Below are 15,867 nucleotides of genomic sequence, written 5' to 3' on the forward strand. Positions count from 1 at the left end.
GCTAGGGGTGGGGTGATAGGGGACATGAGTGGGGGCCTGGTGGTGCTGCCCCTGCACTGCTAGGGGGTGGGGTGGTGGGAGACATGAGAGGGGGCCTGGTGGAGGCTGCCCCTGCACTGCTGGGGGGTGGGGGTGGTGGGAGACATGAGAGGGGGCCTGGTGGAGGCTGCCCCTGCACTGCTGGGGGGTGGGGGTGGTGGGAGACATGAGTGGGGGCCTGGTGGAGGCTGCCCCTGCACTACTAGGGGGTGGGGGTGGTGGGAAACATGAGTGGGGGCCTGGTGGAGGCTGCCCCTGCACTGCTAGGGGGTGGGGGTGGTGGGAGACATGAGTGGGGGCCTGGTGGAGTCTGCCCCACAGTCCTGGGGGGTGGGGTGGATGGGAGACATGGGTGGGGGCCTGGTGGAGGCTGCCCCTGCACTGCTGGGGGGTGGGGGTGGTGGGAGACATGAGTGGGGGCCTGGTAGAGGGTGCCCAACAGTGCTGGGGGGGTGGGGGGTGGGAGACATGAGTGGGGGCCTGGTGGAGGCTGCCCCTGCACTGCTAGGGGGTGGGGGTGGTGGGAGACATGAGTGGGGGCCTGGTGGAGGCTGCCCCTGCACTGCTAGGGGGTGGGGATGGTGGGAGACATGAGTAGGGGCCTGGTGGAGGCTGCCCCTGCACTGCTAGGGGGTGGGGGTGGTGGGAAACATGAGTGGGGGCCTGGTGGAGGCTGCCCTGCACTGCTAGGGGGTGGGGGTTGTGGGAGACATGAGTGGGGGCCTGGTGGAGGCTGCCCCACAGTCCTGGGTGGTGGAGTGGGTGGGAGACATGAGTGGGGGCCTGATGGAGGCTGCCCCTGCACTGCTGGGGGTGGGGGTGGTGGGAGACATGAGTGGCGGCCTAGTGGAGGGTGCCTAACAGTGCTGGGGGGTGGGGGGTGGGAGACATGAGTGGGGGCCTGGTGGCAGGTGCCCCTGCACTGCTAGGGGGTGGGGGTGGTGGGAGACATGAGTGGGGGCCTGGTGGAGGCTGCCCCTGCACTGCTAGGGGGTGGGGATGGTGGGAGACATGAGGGGGGCCTGGTGGAGGCTGCCCCACAGTCCTGGGGGGTGGGGTGGGTGGGAGACATGAGTGGGGGCCTGGTGGAGGCTGCCCCTGCACTGCTAGAGGGTGGGGCTGATAGGGGACATGAGTGGGGGCCTGGTGGTGCTGCCCCTGCACTGCTAGGGGGTGGGGGTGGTGGGAGACATGAGTGGGGGCCTGGTGGAGGCTGCCCCTGCACTGCTGGGGGGTGGGGGTGGTGGGAGACATGAGGTGGACATGAGTGGGGGCCTGGTGGAGGGTGCCCCTGCACTGCTGGGGGTTGGGGGTGGTGGGAGACATGAGTGGGGGCCTGGTGGAGGGTGCCCTGCAATGCTGGGGGGTGGGGGTGGTGGGAGACACGAGTGGGGGCCTGGTGGAGGGTGCCCTGCGCTGCTGGGGGGTGGGGGTGGTGGGAGACATGAGTGGGGGTCTGGTGGAGGCTGCCCCTGGTGGCTGGGGGGTGGGAGTGGTGGGAGACATGAGAGGGGGCCTGGTGGAGGCTGCCCCTGGATGCTGGGGGGTGGGGGTGATGGGAGACATGAGTGGGGGCCTGGTGGAGGGTGCCCTGCAATGCTGGGGGGTGGGGGTGATGGGAGACATGAATGGGGGCCTGGTGGAGTGTGCACTGCACTGCTGGTGGGTGGGGGTGGTGGGAGACATTAGTGGGGGCCTGGTGGAGGGTGCCCCTGGATGCTGGGGGGTGGGGGTGCAGGGGGACATGAGTGGGGGCCTGGTGGATGGTGCCCTGCAATGCTTGGGGGTGGGGGTGCAGGGGACATGAGTGGGGGCCTGGTGCAGGGTGCCCCTGCACTGCTGGGGGGCGGGGGTGGTGGGAGACATGAGTTGGACATGAGTGGGGGCCTGGTGGAGGCTGCCCCTGAACTGCTGGGGGGTGGGGGTGGTGGGAGACATGAGTGGGGGCCTGGTGGAGGGTGCCCTGCAATGCTGGGGGGTGGGGGTGGTGGGAGACATGAGTGGGGGCCTGGTGGAGGGTGCCCTGCACTGCTGGGGGGTGGGGGTGGTGGGAGACATGAGTTGGGCCTGGTGGAGGGTGCCCTGCAATGCTGGGGGGTGGGGGTGATGGGAGACATGAGTGGGGGCCTGGTGGATGCTGCCCCTGCACTGCTAGGGGGTGGGGGTGGTGGGAGACATGAGTGGGGGCCTGGTGGAGGCTGCCCCTGCACTGCTAGGGGGTGGGGATGGTGGGAGACATGAGTGGGGGCCTGGTGGATGCTGCCCCACAGTCCTGGGGGGTGGGGTGGGTGGGAGAGATGAGTGGGGGCCTGGTGGAGGCTGCCCCTGCACTGCTAGGGGTGGGGGTGATAGGGGACATGAGTGGGGGCCTGGTGGTGGTGCCCCTGCACTGCTAGGGGGTGGGGGTGGTGGGAGACATGAGTGGGGGCCTGGTGGAGGGTGCCCTGCAATGCTGGGGGGTGGGGGTGGTGGGAGACACGAGTGGGGGCCTGGTGGAGGGTGCCCTGCGCTGCTGGGGGGTGGGGGTGGTGGGAGACATGAGTGGGGGTCTGGTGGAGGCTGCCCCTGGTGGCTGGGGGGTGGGAGTGGTGGGAGACATGAGAGGGGGCCTGGTGGAGGCTGCCCCTGGATGCTGGGGGGTGGGGGTGATGGGAGACATGAGTGGGGGCCTGGTGGAGGGTGCCCTGCAATGCTGGGGGGTGGGGGTGATGGGAGACATGAATGGGGGCCTGGTGGAGTGTGCACTGCACTGCTGGTGGGTGGGGGTGGTGGGAGACATTAGTGGGGGCCTGGTGGAGGGTGCCCCTGGATGCTGGGGGGTGGGGGTGCAGGGGGACATGAGTGGGGGCCTGGTGGAGGGTGCCCCACAGTGCTGGGGGGGTGGGGATTGGAAGACATGAGTGGGAGCCTGGTGGAGGCTGCCCCTGCACTGCTAGGGGGTGGGGTGGTGGGAGACATGAGTGGGGGCCCGGTGGAGGCTGCCCCTGCACTGCTAGGGGGTGGGGATGGTGGGAGACATGAGTGGGGGCCTGGTGGAGGCTGCCCCATTGTCCTGGGGGGTGGGGTGGGTGGGAGACATGAGTGGGGGCCTGGTGGATGCTGCCCCTGCACTGCTAGGGGGTGGGGGTGGTGGGAGACATGAGTGGGGGCCTGGTGGAGGCTGCCCCACAGTCCTGGGGGGTGGGGTGGGTGGGAGAGATGAGTGGGGGCCTGGTGGAGGCTGCCCCTGCACTGCTAGGGGTGGGGTGATAGGGGACATGAGTGGGGGCCTGGTGGTGCTGCCCCTGCACTGCTAGGGGGTGGGGTGGTGGGAGACATGAGAGGGGGCCTGGTGGAGGCTGCCCCTGCACTGCTGGGGGGTGGGGGTGGTGGGAGACATGAGAGGGGGCCTGGTGGAGGCTGCCCCTGCACTACTAGGGGGTGGGGGTAGTGGGAAACATGAGTGGGGGCCTGGTGGAGGCTGCCCCTGCACTGCTAGGAGGTGGGGGTGGTGGGAGACATGAGTGGGGGCCTGGTGGAGTCTGCCCCACAGTCCTGGGGGTGGGGTGGATGGGAGACATGGGTGGGGGCCTGGTGGAGGCTGCCCCTGCACTGCTGGGGGGTGGGGGTGGTGGGAGACATGAGTGGGGGCCTGGTAGAGGGTGCCCAACAGTGCTGGGGGGTGGGGGGTGGGAGACATGAGTGGGGGCCTGGTGGAGGCTGCCCCTGCACTGCTAGGGGGTGGGGGTGGTGGGAGACATGAGTGGGGGCCTGGTGGAGGCTGCCCCTGCACTGCTAGGGGGTGGGGATGGTGGGAGACATGAGTAGGGGCCTGGTGGAGGCTGCCCCTGCACTGCTAGGGGGTGGGGGTGGTGGGAAACATGAGTGGGGGCCTGGTGGAGGCTGCCCTGCACTGCTAGGGGGTGGGGGTTGTGGGAGACATGAGTGGGGGCCTGGTGGAGGCTGCCCCACAGTCCTGGGTGGTGGAGTGGGTGGGAGACATGAGTGGGGGCCTGATGGAGGCTGCCCCTGCACTGCTGGGGGTGGGGGTGGTGGGAGACATGAGTGGCGGCCTAGTGGAGGGTGCCTAACAGTGCTGGGGGGTGGGGGGTGGGAGACATGAGTGGGGGCCTGGTGGCAGGTGCCCCTGCACTGCTAGGGGGTGGGGGTGGTGGGAGACATGAGTGGGGGCCTGGTGGAGGCTGCCCCTGCACTGCTAGGGGGTGGGGATGGTGGGAGACATGAGGGGGGCCTGGTGGAGGCTGCCCCACAGTCCTGGGGGGTGGGGTGGGTGGGAGACATGAGTGGGGGCCTGGTGGAGGCTGCCCCTGCACTGCTAGAGGGTGGGGCTGATAGGGGACATGAGTGGGGGCCTGGTGGTGCTGCCCCTGCACTGCTAGGGGGTGGGGGTGGTGGGAGACATGAGTGGGGGCCTGGTGGAGGCTGCCCCTGCACTGCTGGGGGGTGGGGGTGGTGGGAGACATGAGGTGGACATGAGTGGGGGCCTGGTGGAGGGTGCCCCTGCACTGCTGGGGGTTGGGGGTGGTGGGAGACATGAGTGGGGGCCTGGTGGAGGGTGCCCTGCAATGCTGGGGGGTGGGGGTGGTGGGAGACACGAGTGGGGGCCTGGTGGAGGGTGCCCTGCGCTGCTGGGGGGTGGGGGTGGTGGGAGACATGAGTGGGGGTCTGGTGGAGGCTGCCCCTGGTGGCTTGGTGGTGGGAGTGGTGGGAGACATGAGAGGGGGCCTGGTGGAGGCTGCCCCTGGATGCTGGGGGGTGGGGGTGATGGGAGACATGAGTGGGGGCCTGGTGGAGGGTGCCCTGCAATGCTGGGGGGTGGGGGTGATGGGAGACATGAATGGGGGCCTGGTGGAGTGTGCACTGCACTGCTGGTGGGTGGGGGTGGTGGGAGACATTAGTGGGGGCCTGGTGGAGGGTGCCCCTGGATGCTGGGGGGTGGGGGTGCAGGGGGACATGAGTGGGGGCCTGGTGGATGGTGCCCTGCAATGCTTGGGGGTGGGGGTGCAGGGGACATGAGTGGGGGCCTGGTGCAGGGTGCCCCTGCACTGCTGGGGGGCGGGGGTGGTGGGAGACATGAGTTGGACATGAGTGGGGGCCTGGTGGAGGCTGCCCCTGAACTGCTGGGGGGTGGGGGTGGTGGGAGACATGAGTGGGGGCCTGGTGGAGGGTGCCCTGCAATGCTGGGGGGTGGGGGTGGTGGGAGACATGAGTGGGGGCCTGGTGGAGGGTGCCCTGCACTGCTGGGGGGTGGGGGTGGTGGGAGACATGAGTTGGGCCTGGTGGAGGGTGCCCTGCAATGCTGGGGGGTGGGGGTGATGGGAGACATGAGTGGGGGCCTGGTGGATGCTGCCCCTGCACTGCTAGGGGGTGGGGGTGGTGGGAGACATGAGTGGGGGCCTGGTGGAGGCTGCCCCTGCACTGCTAGGGGGTGGGGATGGTGGGAGACATGAGTGGGGGCCTGGTGGATGCTGCCCCACAGTCCTGGGGGGTGGGGTGGGTGGGAGAGATGAGTGGGGGCCTGGTGGAGGCTGCCCCTGCACTGCTAGGGGTGGGGGTGATAGGGGACATGAGTGGGGGCCTGGTGGTGGTGCCCCTGCACTGCTAGGGGGTGGGGGTGGTGGGAGACATGAGTGGGGGCCTGGTGGAGGCTGCCCCTGCACTGCTGGGGGGTGGGGGTGGTGGGAGACATGAGTGGGGGCCTGGTGGAGGGTGCCCCTGGTGGCTGGGGGGTGGGGGTGCAGGGGGACATGAGTGGGGGCCTGGTGGAGGGTGCCCCACAGTGCTGGGGGGGTGGGGATTGGAAGACATGAGTGGGAGCCTGGTGGAGGCTGCCCCTGCACTGCTAGGGGGTGGGGTGGTGGGAGACATGAGTGGGGGCCTGGTGGAGGCTGCCCCTGCACTGCTGGGGGGTGGGGGTGGTGGGAGACATGAGTGGGGGCCTGGTGGAGGGTGCCCCTGGTGGCTGGGGGGTGGGGGTGCAGGGGGACATGAGTGGGGGCCTGGTGGAGGGTGCCCCTGCATTGCTGGGGGGTGGGGGTGGTGGGAGACATGAGTTGGACATGAGTGGGGGCCTGGTGGAGGGTGCCCCTGCACTGCTGGGGGGTGGGGGTGGTGTGAGACATGAGTGGGGGCCTGGTGGAGGGTGCCCTGCAATTCTGGGGGGTGGGGGTGATGGGAGACATGAGTGGGGGCCTGCTGGAGGGTGCCCTGCCCTGCTGGATGGTGGGGGTGGTGGGAGACATGAGTGGGGGCCTGGTGGAGGGTGACCCACAGTCCTGGGGGGTAGGGTGGGTGGGAGACATGAGTGGGGGCCTGGTGGAGGCTGCCCCTGGTGGCTGGGGGATGGGGGTGGTGGGCGACATGAGTGGGGGCCTGGTGGAGGCTGCCCCTTGTGGCTGGGGGGTGGGGGTGGTGGGAGACATGAGTGGGGGCCTGGTGGAGGCTGCCCCTGCACTACTAGGGGGTGGGGGTGGTGGGAAACATGAGTGGGGGCCTGGTGGAGGCTGCCCCTGCACTGCTAGGGGGTGGGGGTGGTGGGAGACATGAGTGGGGGCCTGGTGGAGTCTGCCCCACAGTCCTGGGGGGTGGGGTGGGTGGGAGACATGAGTGGGGGCCTGGTGGAGGCTGCCTCTGCACTGCTGGGGGGTGGGGGTGGTGGGAGACATGAGTGGGGGCCTGGTAGCAGGTGCCCAACAGTGCTGGGGGGGTGGGGGGTAGGAGACATGAGTGGGGGCCTGGTGGAGGGTGCCCCTGGATGCTGGGGGGTGGGGGTGCAGGGGGACATGAGTGGGGGCCTGGTGGAGGGTGCCCTGCAATGCTTGGGGGTGGGGGTGATGGGAGACATGAGTGGGGGCCTGGTGGAGGCTGCCCCTGCACTGCTGGGGGGTGGGGGTGGTGGGAGACATGAATGGGGCCTGGTGGAGTGTGCACTGCACTGCTGGTGGGTGGGGGTGGTGGGAGACATGAGTGGGGGCCTGGTGGAGGGTGCCCCAGAGTGCTGGGGGGGTGGGGGGTGGGAGACATGAGTGGGGGCCTGTTGAGGGCTGCCCCTGCACTGCTAGGGTGTGGGGGTGGCGGGAGACATGAGTGGGGGCCTGGTGGAGGCTATCCCTGCACTGCTAGGGGGTGGGGGTGGTGGGAGACATGAGTGGGGGCCTGGTGGAGGCTGCCCCACAGTCCTGGGGGGTGGGGTGGGTGGGAGACATGAGTGGGGGCCTGGTGGATGCTGCCCCTGGTGGCTGGGGGGTGGGGTGGTGGGAGACATGAGTGGGGGCCTGGTGGAGGCTGCCCCTGGTGGCTGGGGGTGGGGGTGGTGGGAGACATGTGTGGGGGCCTGGTGGAGGCTGCCCCTGCACTGCTAGGGGGTGGGGGTGGTGGGAGACATGAGTGGGGGCCTGATGGAGGCTGCCCCTGCACTGCTAGCGGGTGGGGGTGGTGGGAGACATGAGTGGGGGCCTGGTGGAGGGTGCCCCACAGTCCTGGGGGGTGGGGGTGGTGGGAGACATGAGTGGGGGCCTGGTGGAGGCTGCCCCTGGTGGCTGGGGGGTGGGGGTGGTGGGAGACATGAGTGGGGGCCTGGTGGAGGCTGCCCCTGCACTGCTAGCGGGTGGGGGTGTTGGGAGACATCAGTGGGGGCCTGGTGGAGGCTGCCTCTGGTGGCTGGGGGGTGGGGGTGCAGGGGGACATGAGCGGGGGCCTGGTGAAGGGTGCCCCTGCACTGCTGGGGGGTGGGGGTGGTGGGAGACATGAGTTGGACATGAGTGGGGGCCTGGTGGAGGGTGCCCTGCAATGCTGGGGTGTGGGGTGATGGGAAACATGAGTGGGTGCCTGGTGGAGCCTGCCCCTGCACTGCTGGGGGGTGGGGGTGGTGGGAGACATGAGTGGGGGTCTGGTGGAGGGTGCCCCACAGTGCTGGGTGGGGGTGGGGGGTGGGAGACATGAGTGGGGCCTGGTGGAGGCTGCCCCTGCACTGCTAGGGGGTGGGGGTGGTGGGAGACATGAGTGGGGGCCTGGTGGAGGCTGCCCCTGCACTGCTAGGGGGTGGGGTGGTGGGAGACATGAGTGGGGGCCTGGTGGAGGCTGCCCCACAGTCCTGGGGGGTGGGGTGAGTGGGAGACATGAGCGGGGGCCTGGTGGAGGCTGCCCCTGGTGGCTGGGGGGTGGGGGTGGTGGGAGACATGAGTGGGGGCATGGTGGAGGCTGCCCCTGGTGGCTGGGGGGTGGGGGTGGTGGGAGACATGAGTGGGGGCCTGGTGGAGGCTGCCCCTGCACTGCTGGGTGGTGGGGGTGATAGGGGACATGAGTGGGGGCCTGGTGGAGGCTGCCCCACAGTCCTGGGGGGTGGGGTGGGTGGTTGACATGAGTGGGGGCCTGGTGGAGGCTGCCCCTGGTGGCTGGGGGGTGGGGGTGGTGGGAGACATGAGTGGGGGCATGGTGGAAGCTGCCCCTGTAGGCTGGGGGGTGGGGGTGGTGGGAGACATGAATGGGGGCCGGGTGGAGGCTGCCCCTGCACTGCTGGGGGGTGGGGGTGATAGGGGACATGAGTGGGGGCCTGGTGGTGCTGCCCCTGCACTGCTAGGGGGTGGGGGTGAGAGGGGACATGAGTGGGGGCCTGGTGGAGGCTGCCCCTGCACTGCTGGGGGGTGGGGGTGATAGCGGACACGAGTGGTGGCCTGGTGGTGCTGCCCCTACACCGCTAAGGGTTGGGGGTGGTGGGAGACATGAGTGGGGGCCTGGTGGAGGCTGCCCCTGCACTGCTGGGGGGGTGGGGGTAGTGGGAGACATGAGTGGGGGCCTGGTGGGGGGTGCCCCTGGTGGCTGGGGGAGTTGGGGGTGGGAGACATGAGCAGGTGTGCAGGGTAGTCCCCTGTTTTGTGGGCTGCCTGCAGGGGCCGTGGAGGGTGTATAGGGAACACCTGTGAGGACCCACCCAGCCTAATCGCGTGTGTAACTTCCCGCGCACCCCTGTAATACACGTACCCAGCCAAATCGCGTGTGTAACTTCCCGCGCACCCCTGTAATACACGTACCCAGTCAAATCGCGTGTGATAATTCCCGCGTACCCCTGTAATACACGTACCCTGGCTAATCGCGTGTAAAACTTCACGCGTACCCCTGTAATACACGTACCCTGGCTAATCGCGTGTAAAACTTCCCGTGTATCCCTGTAATACACTTACCCTGGCTAATCGCATGTAAAACTTCACGTGTACCCCTATAATACACGTACCCTGGCTAATCGCGTGTAAAAGTTCCCGCGTACCCCTGTAATACACTTACCCTGGCTAATCGCATGTAAAACTTCCCGCGTACCCCTGATATGAATGTTACCCGCTTTGTGTTTCTTGTTTGGCAGCCCTGTAAACTGGTCCAGGGTTAGCGCAGCCCTTTGCGATGATTTAGCGATTTTGATGGCTTTTCCTTGCGCAAGGGCGTTCTTAGGGGCGTTACTGGCGCTGCTGCAGGGTCGCTGCGATACTCTGCGCCACGGCTGGTTTGGGAGCCTAAAATCCATGAATACGCTGTGCGCGGAAATCGGTTTTGGCGCACGCGCCTGGCGCAGACAATCGCACGCAAACACTCTGCGCCAGCCGCTTGCGACACTTTTCTGCGAAATTCTATGAATTATCTACCAATCCATTTGTCTGTGGATGGTAGGCTGTAGAGAACTTGTAAGTTTCAATCACATGATGGGTGCATCCCGCTCTCCTCCACATAGGAATCAAGAGTTCAGAAACAATACCAATAGAAATCATTCTCCTGAGAGATATCAGAATAGATTCGATCAGGGGGAAAACAACCAATCTCGACCTGGGCCGCAGAGAGAAGATTCTAGAGAGAGGGAAAGATTCCAGTGTCTCGAGGCCCAAGTGAAAATGTTGGCTGAACAAATAGGAAAGCTCTGTACGGCACAAAAACAGTCATCAAAGGAGGTGGCAGAAGGCAATGACCGGGTGGTTTCCGATAATAAGTGATTAAATATTAATGATACCTGCAATACTTAAAAAACAAATTGCCTTGATTTGGTTTTGCATAATGATTCTGAAATGCTTAATGATTTAAAAACAAAAATATCTGCAAATTAACAGGTGACAGAAATTGCACATGCATCTAAAAAAGAAGTTTGATTTAACCTAGAGTTAAATCAAACATTGGAGATTTACACAAATGAAAAAGGAAAACATGAGATTCCAAAAGAACCAAGGGACAGTTTTAAGAAAGACAACTCATGCATGAGGAATGCAAGTGAACAGGGAGTAAGTGGGGATTGTAGAACGCTTTCCCTGGACAATCAAAGCATTAACCAAACACAGGCAGAAAGAATAAATACTCAAAAGGAGGGTACAGATCAATCAACTGAAGAGTTCTTTGAGCCACAGATTTTTGAGCAATTTCAAAAGATTGGTACCATGCCAAATAACCACAAATGCACAGAATTAGAAAATGACAAATCATCAAGGAAGGTTTCTACGCATACTCAGTTGGAGGATTGTAGTGTGAACTCTGATGATCCCCGGATGGAAGGGCGAACAGTGGCCACAATCCAAAGGACCTCTGAATATGGGGAAATGAGTAAGGTTTTTCACACAGAAATGGACAGAAAGGAGGGAAAAATGTCTTTCCATTTACCAATCTGCTTAGCCAAAAGTGAAAAAGGTCTGAGAAAAGTGAGTCCTGAAATCAGCACGAATTCACACTTTTTGTGTGTATTAGAGGAAGTTGAAGACAGGTATTATGGTCCCATCACTGTGGAAGAGAAATGCAATACATTTGCGATGATTGACACCGGCGCAAAGGCCACAATTATGTCCAGAGAATTGGTAAAAAGTATCAATGAAGGGAGATCCCCACAGAGTCAGATCACAATGCGGTGGAGTGAAGGCCCAGTGCATCATTTTAACGGTGAGGTGGTGCCTATTATAGGTGTTACCGAAGTTGACATAAAGATAGCAAAACACAGAATGAAACAGGAAGTATTGATCACATCTATTTGTGAAATTCCATTCCTAATGGGAACAGATTGCCTGAAAAGATTATCTCCTCTCATAGATGGGGTAAATGGAGTACATTGGGCCTTAACCAAAAAACCATTGAGATCTAAGAAAATAAAATCACAAAACAGCAATATAAATGAATGTCACACCATTGCCAAAACGAATGAGGCAGTGGAGGTATAACTGCAGAATAGCTATGTACCTACCGTTACTGTCATTTTGATGTGTCAGGATAAAATGCAAATTGAAAAAGAAAAACAATATGTGCAGATTTATTTGGATCCCAGGAAGAAGTGGCAAACTGAAATAGATGAGCACACATTGTGCTTCTATTTAAAGAGAAGAAATGCAGCAGAACACTATTCCTAAAACAGATACAGAGAAACACATTACCACCCTTGCTGAAATACACATGGAAGATGAGCAGCCATGGGTTCACATTGGTATATATGACCATTCTAATATGATAAAAGCCACGTTGGCACTTGAACAGGAGAGGAGCTTTATTAATGAGAAATTACTGCAGAAAATAATGGAGAGGGAGGAGGTCCCAAAATTTAGAATTAGAAACCAATATGTCTCTGGTTTGGACAACCCAGATTTTGAAAACCAAATTGCAGGAAGATGCATGCGATAGATTAACATTGGACAGAAAACCATCTACCACAATGTGTGCATGGTGAGTGGAACACAAAATTATTTTTACATGGACAATGATATCATACACAGAATGTGTATGGTGTTAGATTTCCCTAACCAAAAAATATGGTCCCTGCTAGGTGGGCCTGCACCTGAATTTGAAGACAAAAGAAAGGCTTATCATTGCGCACAACTAGTCCCATATGCAATTGAATTACAGGTGAGGAAGGATACTACTGTTCCTGCATTCACCAAGCAGGTTGTAATAACGCTAAAGTGCAAGAATGGAGAGCAAATTAAAGATTCAGATGCATTTGTGTGCTTGAATGAATCCATAAAACAGCAAGGCCTGGATTATGAATTCACCCCATTGATAAATATTGGAGAAGTATCTGTCAAAAGTATGGTGAATAAAAAAGGGTGTCAGGATATTAATTTAGAAGAGAATTGTTCATTAGGAATGGACATACAAAAATCACATTATACTACAGACTCAGCCCAAAGGGATCTTTAAAATTCAACCTGTGTACCCTTATGATTCAACTGAGACAGTGTGCTATCACAAAGACAATTGTATACTTTTTGACTTAAAGGAAAATGAAACAGAAAATCAGCACGTTGAAGTGGAAGCTGATATGCCAAAATATTTTAAAGTGGCAGCTTTACAGAGAGATATAGTCACACAATTGGAATAATGCACAGAGATTCCTCCACTGGAGGATTTCCCAGAATTTTCAAAAAGGATAGAGGAGCAGATTTTATTAGCAGATGCATGTGATAGCGATGAGGATAAAAATGAATTAAGGAAAATATTTATGGAATTTAGTTTTTGCCAAAGATGCATATGATTGCGGCCTAATTAATTTACATGTTGCAACATTACCGGAAGGATGTGGTAGAAATCCAGTATGTGTGCACCAATATCGATTGCCACTGGCATGTTTAGAGTCACTGGCAGAGATAATTAAAAACTTGGAGTCTCAGGGAATCTAGGCCCATTCATAGCACCTCCAACAATCCTATTTTGGGTGTATTAAAGCCAAATGGTCAATGGTGTCTGTGTGCAGATTTAAGAGTGTTAAATAAAATGGTGCCAGTGTCTAGTTGGCCACTGACATTCATTGGGCAAGGCCTTGCTCAGGTGCATGGCTCAAAGGTATTTACTACTTTAGATCTCACATATGGATATTGGTGTGTGCCACTGGCAGAGGACATTCATAATTTATTTTCATTTTCATTTGATAAGACACAATATGCATGGGCTAGAACACCATTTGGGTACGTCAATAGTGGGAGTGAATTTGGCATATTTTTGAGAAAGGCTTTGCTGATGCAGCTGAAAGAGGAACTATAGTTTATGTGGATGATGTCCTGATAAAAAATGACAACTTAAAAAGCCATTTTGATGAAATTAGACATGTTCTTGACCAATTGCAAAAGGTGGGTGTCAAAGTATCTTTACAGAAAGCACAATGGTGCAAGAAAAAGGTGAATTTCCTAGGCCATGAAGTAACTGACCATTGACTAAACCCACAAAAGAACAAAAAGTAGAGGCCATACAAAAATCGAGAGATCCTAGAAATGTGAACGTTTAAAAAGTTTATTAGGAATGACACGATATAACAGGAAATTCATTGAAAATTATGCTGAAATGACTCAACCATTGACTAAACTATTGACTTTGAATACAACCTGGAAACGGGAAAAAGAGCAATCTGAGGCAGTTGCTAAATTAAAGGAATGTCTCATAAAGGCACCATGTTCAGCATACCCCATAAAAAACAGGGATTTCTTTATAGAAATAGGTTTCACTGAACAATGTATGTCAGCAGTGTTATCTCAAAAACATGATTTGAATCACAAAACCATTGCTTATGCAAGTAAGGCATTTTCTCAAGTTCAAATTAAGTTCAGTGACTGTGAAAAGGCTCTTTTGACCACTGTGTGGGCATTACAGCATTTCCGCCCCATTGTTCAGGGAGAAAAGGTAATCATTGAGACAAATCACCAACCATTGCAGTTTTTAGAGAGTAAAAGGATTAGGTCAGGCAACCTAGCACAGTCCAGAATTACTTCATGGACATTGGCATTACAAGGCTTTCCTGTAGAAGTGAGGTATGGCCAAAATAAAAACAGCCCATTTGCTCAATGATTGGCAGATCTACATGACTGTGCAGCTGAACCTGTATCAAACGAAGTAGAGGTGGAATGTAGCTTGCCGGAGTTTGAACAATCACCACACAAAGCTTTTGATGAAAAGACATGCAAGAATTTGCCAACTGTATATGTTGACGCTTGTGCTTTTCACATTGAAAATAACAGTAATAAACAATTGGTATCAGGAATAGGAAATGTCTGGTTGAAATGTGAAGACATTCCCATTATAGGGATGAGAATTGGAGCTAGGAGTAGTCAGGTAGCGGAATTGGCAGCCATTTATAAATCAATTACTACTGCAGTTGATAATAAATTCAGTGAAATTGTCCTGGTGACTGATTCTGATTATGCACGAAATAGCTTTGTGGAATATTTGCCTGGCTGGAAAGCAAGAGGCATGATTACGTACAATAAAAAAACCTTCAAACATGGAAAAATGACACAGTCCATAGACAAATTAGTGTCAGAGAATGATTTCACAATATATTGGAGGAAGATTCATGGACATTTAAAAACACCAGGAGAAGATGAGGAAGGAAATGATAAAGCAGATTATTTAGCCAAAATTGGGGCTGTGATGGGAGAATTGCTACCTATTGAACATTTAATTGGTGAAATACAGATTGATGCAGTTACACGCTCTCAGGCTCCAAAACAAAGTAGAACAACCAGTAGTACAATGGAGTTATGATACACCAGATCAAGATTTGATTAAAGCGCAAAAAGATGATCCAATATTCCAATATTGGAGATCTATTATAAGCATTTAATGGACCCCAAACAAAATCCTTTAACTGAAAATTATTGTATGGAAAAGAGGATATGAGGGTGCTATTAAAGAATAAAAAACAAATCAGACTACAGGATGGACTCATGATTAGGGAATCTATAACAGGACAAATACAGTGGGTGGCACCCCTTTCATTCAGAGGGCTAATGCTACACCATGCACATGATGCAATAACTGCAGGACACAGAGGTTCACAAGAAACATTAGAGATAGTGAAAGATTATGCTTACTGGCCACATATGTCCCAAAATGTGGAATTATATACTAGGGGGTATCTAGTATGTGCCCAATTTAAACCCGCTTCACCAATGCATAGAGCTCTACTGATGAAAAGAAGCTTATCCCTTCCATGGTCATATTTACAAATAGACTATATAGGGCCTGTAAAAAGGTGGAGCATGGGGAACCGTTATATTTTGAGCGTGGTTTGTTTGAAGTCAAAATGGATAGAGTGTATTCCTGCACCAGATTGTAGTGGGCAAACCGCAGCTACATTACTGGTAAATCATATATTTTCAAGATTTGGGTTACCACAAAGAATAGAATCAGGTAGAGGAAGTCATTTCACAAGCGCTTTAATGAGTAAGGTGTGGCAGATACTGGGCGTTAAAAATAAAACTGCATATTGTATACAGACCCACCTCTTCTGGGAATTTTGAACATTGCAACAGGTCTGTTGTGGAGATATTAAAGAAGTTTGTAGCAGAGGCAGGTTCCAGCTAGGATTTACAATTACCACTAGTTTTGATGGCAACAGATCAACTCCTGCCAAAGCAACAGGTATCAGCCCTTATGAGGTGTTGACGGGTAGGAAAATGGTACTACCACAACATTGATCATACAGGACACATGAACAGACACTTGTGAGTGCATCTACAGTTCACGAATATGTGGAAGAACTGAGGAAGCATTTACAACATGCATTTGCTTTCGTGCAACAAAATTTGGAAAGGGCTGCTGACAGTGCAAAATCATATTATGATAGAAAAACATCTGTCAAAGAGTATAATGTAGGGGATCAGGCATATAAATTTCATTTTGGAAAAGGTAAACATAAAAATTCAAAATTTCTGGTTGCCTGGCAAGGGACTTTTCAGATTGTAGATAAGGTGTCTCCAGTAGTTTACAAAATATTGAAGACAGAGTGTGAAACGGTAACAGAGCAGTTTGTTCATGTTAACCAAATGAAGCCCTGTCATCCCAAACATGAAGTCAGGAGACTTGAGCAAGTAGAAGCAGCTTAAGTAC

Source organism: Ambystoma mexicanum, chromosome 3p (assembly GCF_040938575.1).
Source record: "Ambystoma mexicanum isolate Mex_15411 chromosome 3p, UKY_AmexF1_1, whole genome shotgun sequence".
Lineage (NCBI taxonomy): Eukaryota > Metazoa > Chordata > Amphibia > Caudata > Ambystomatidae > Ambystoma > Ambystoma mexicanum.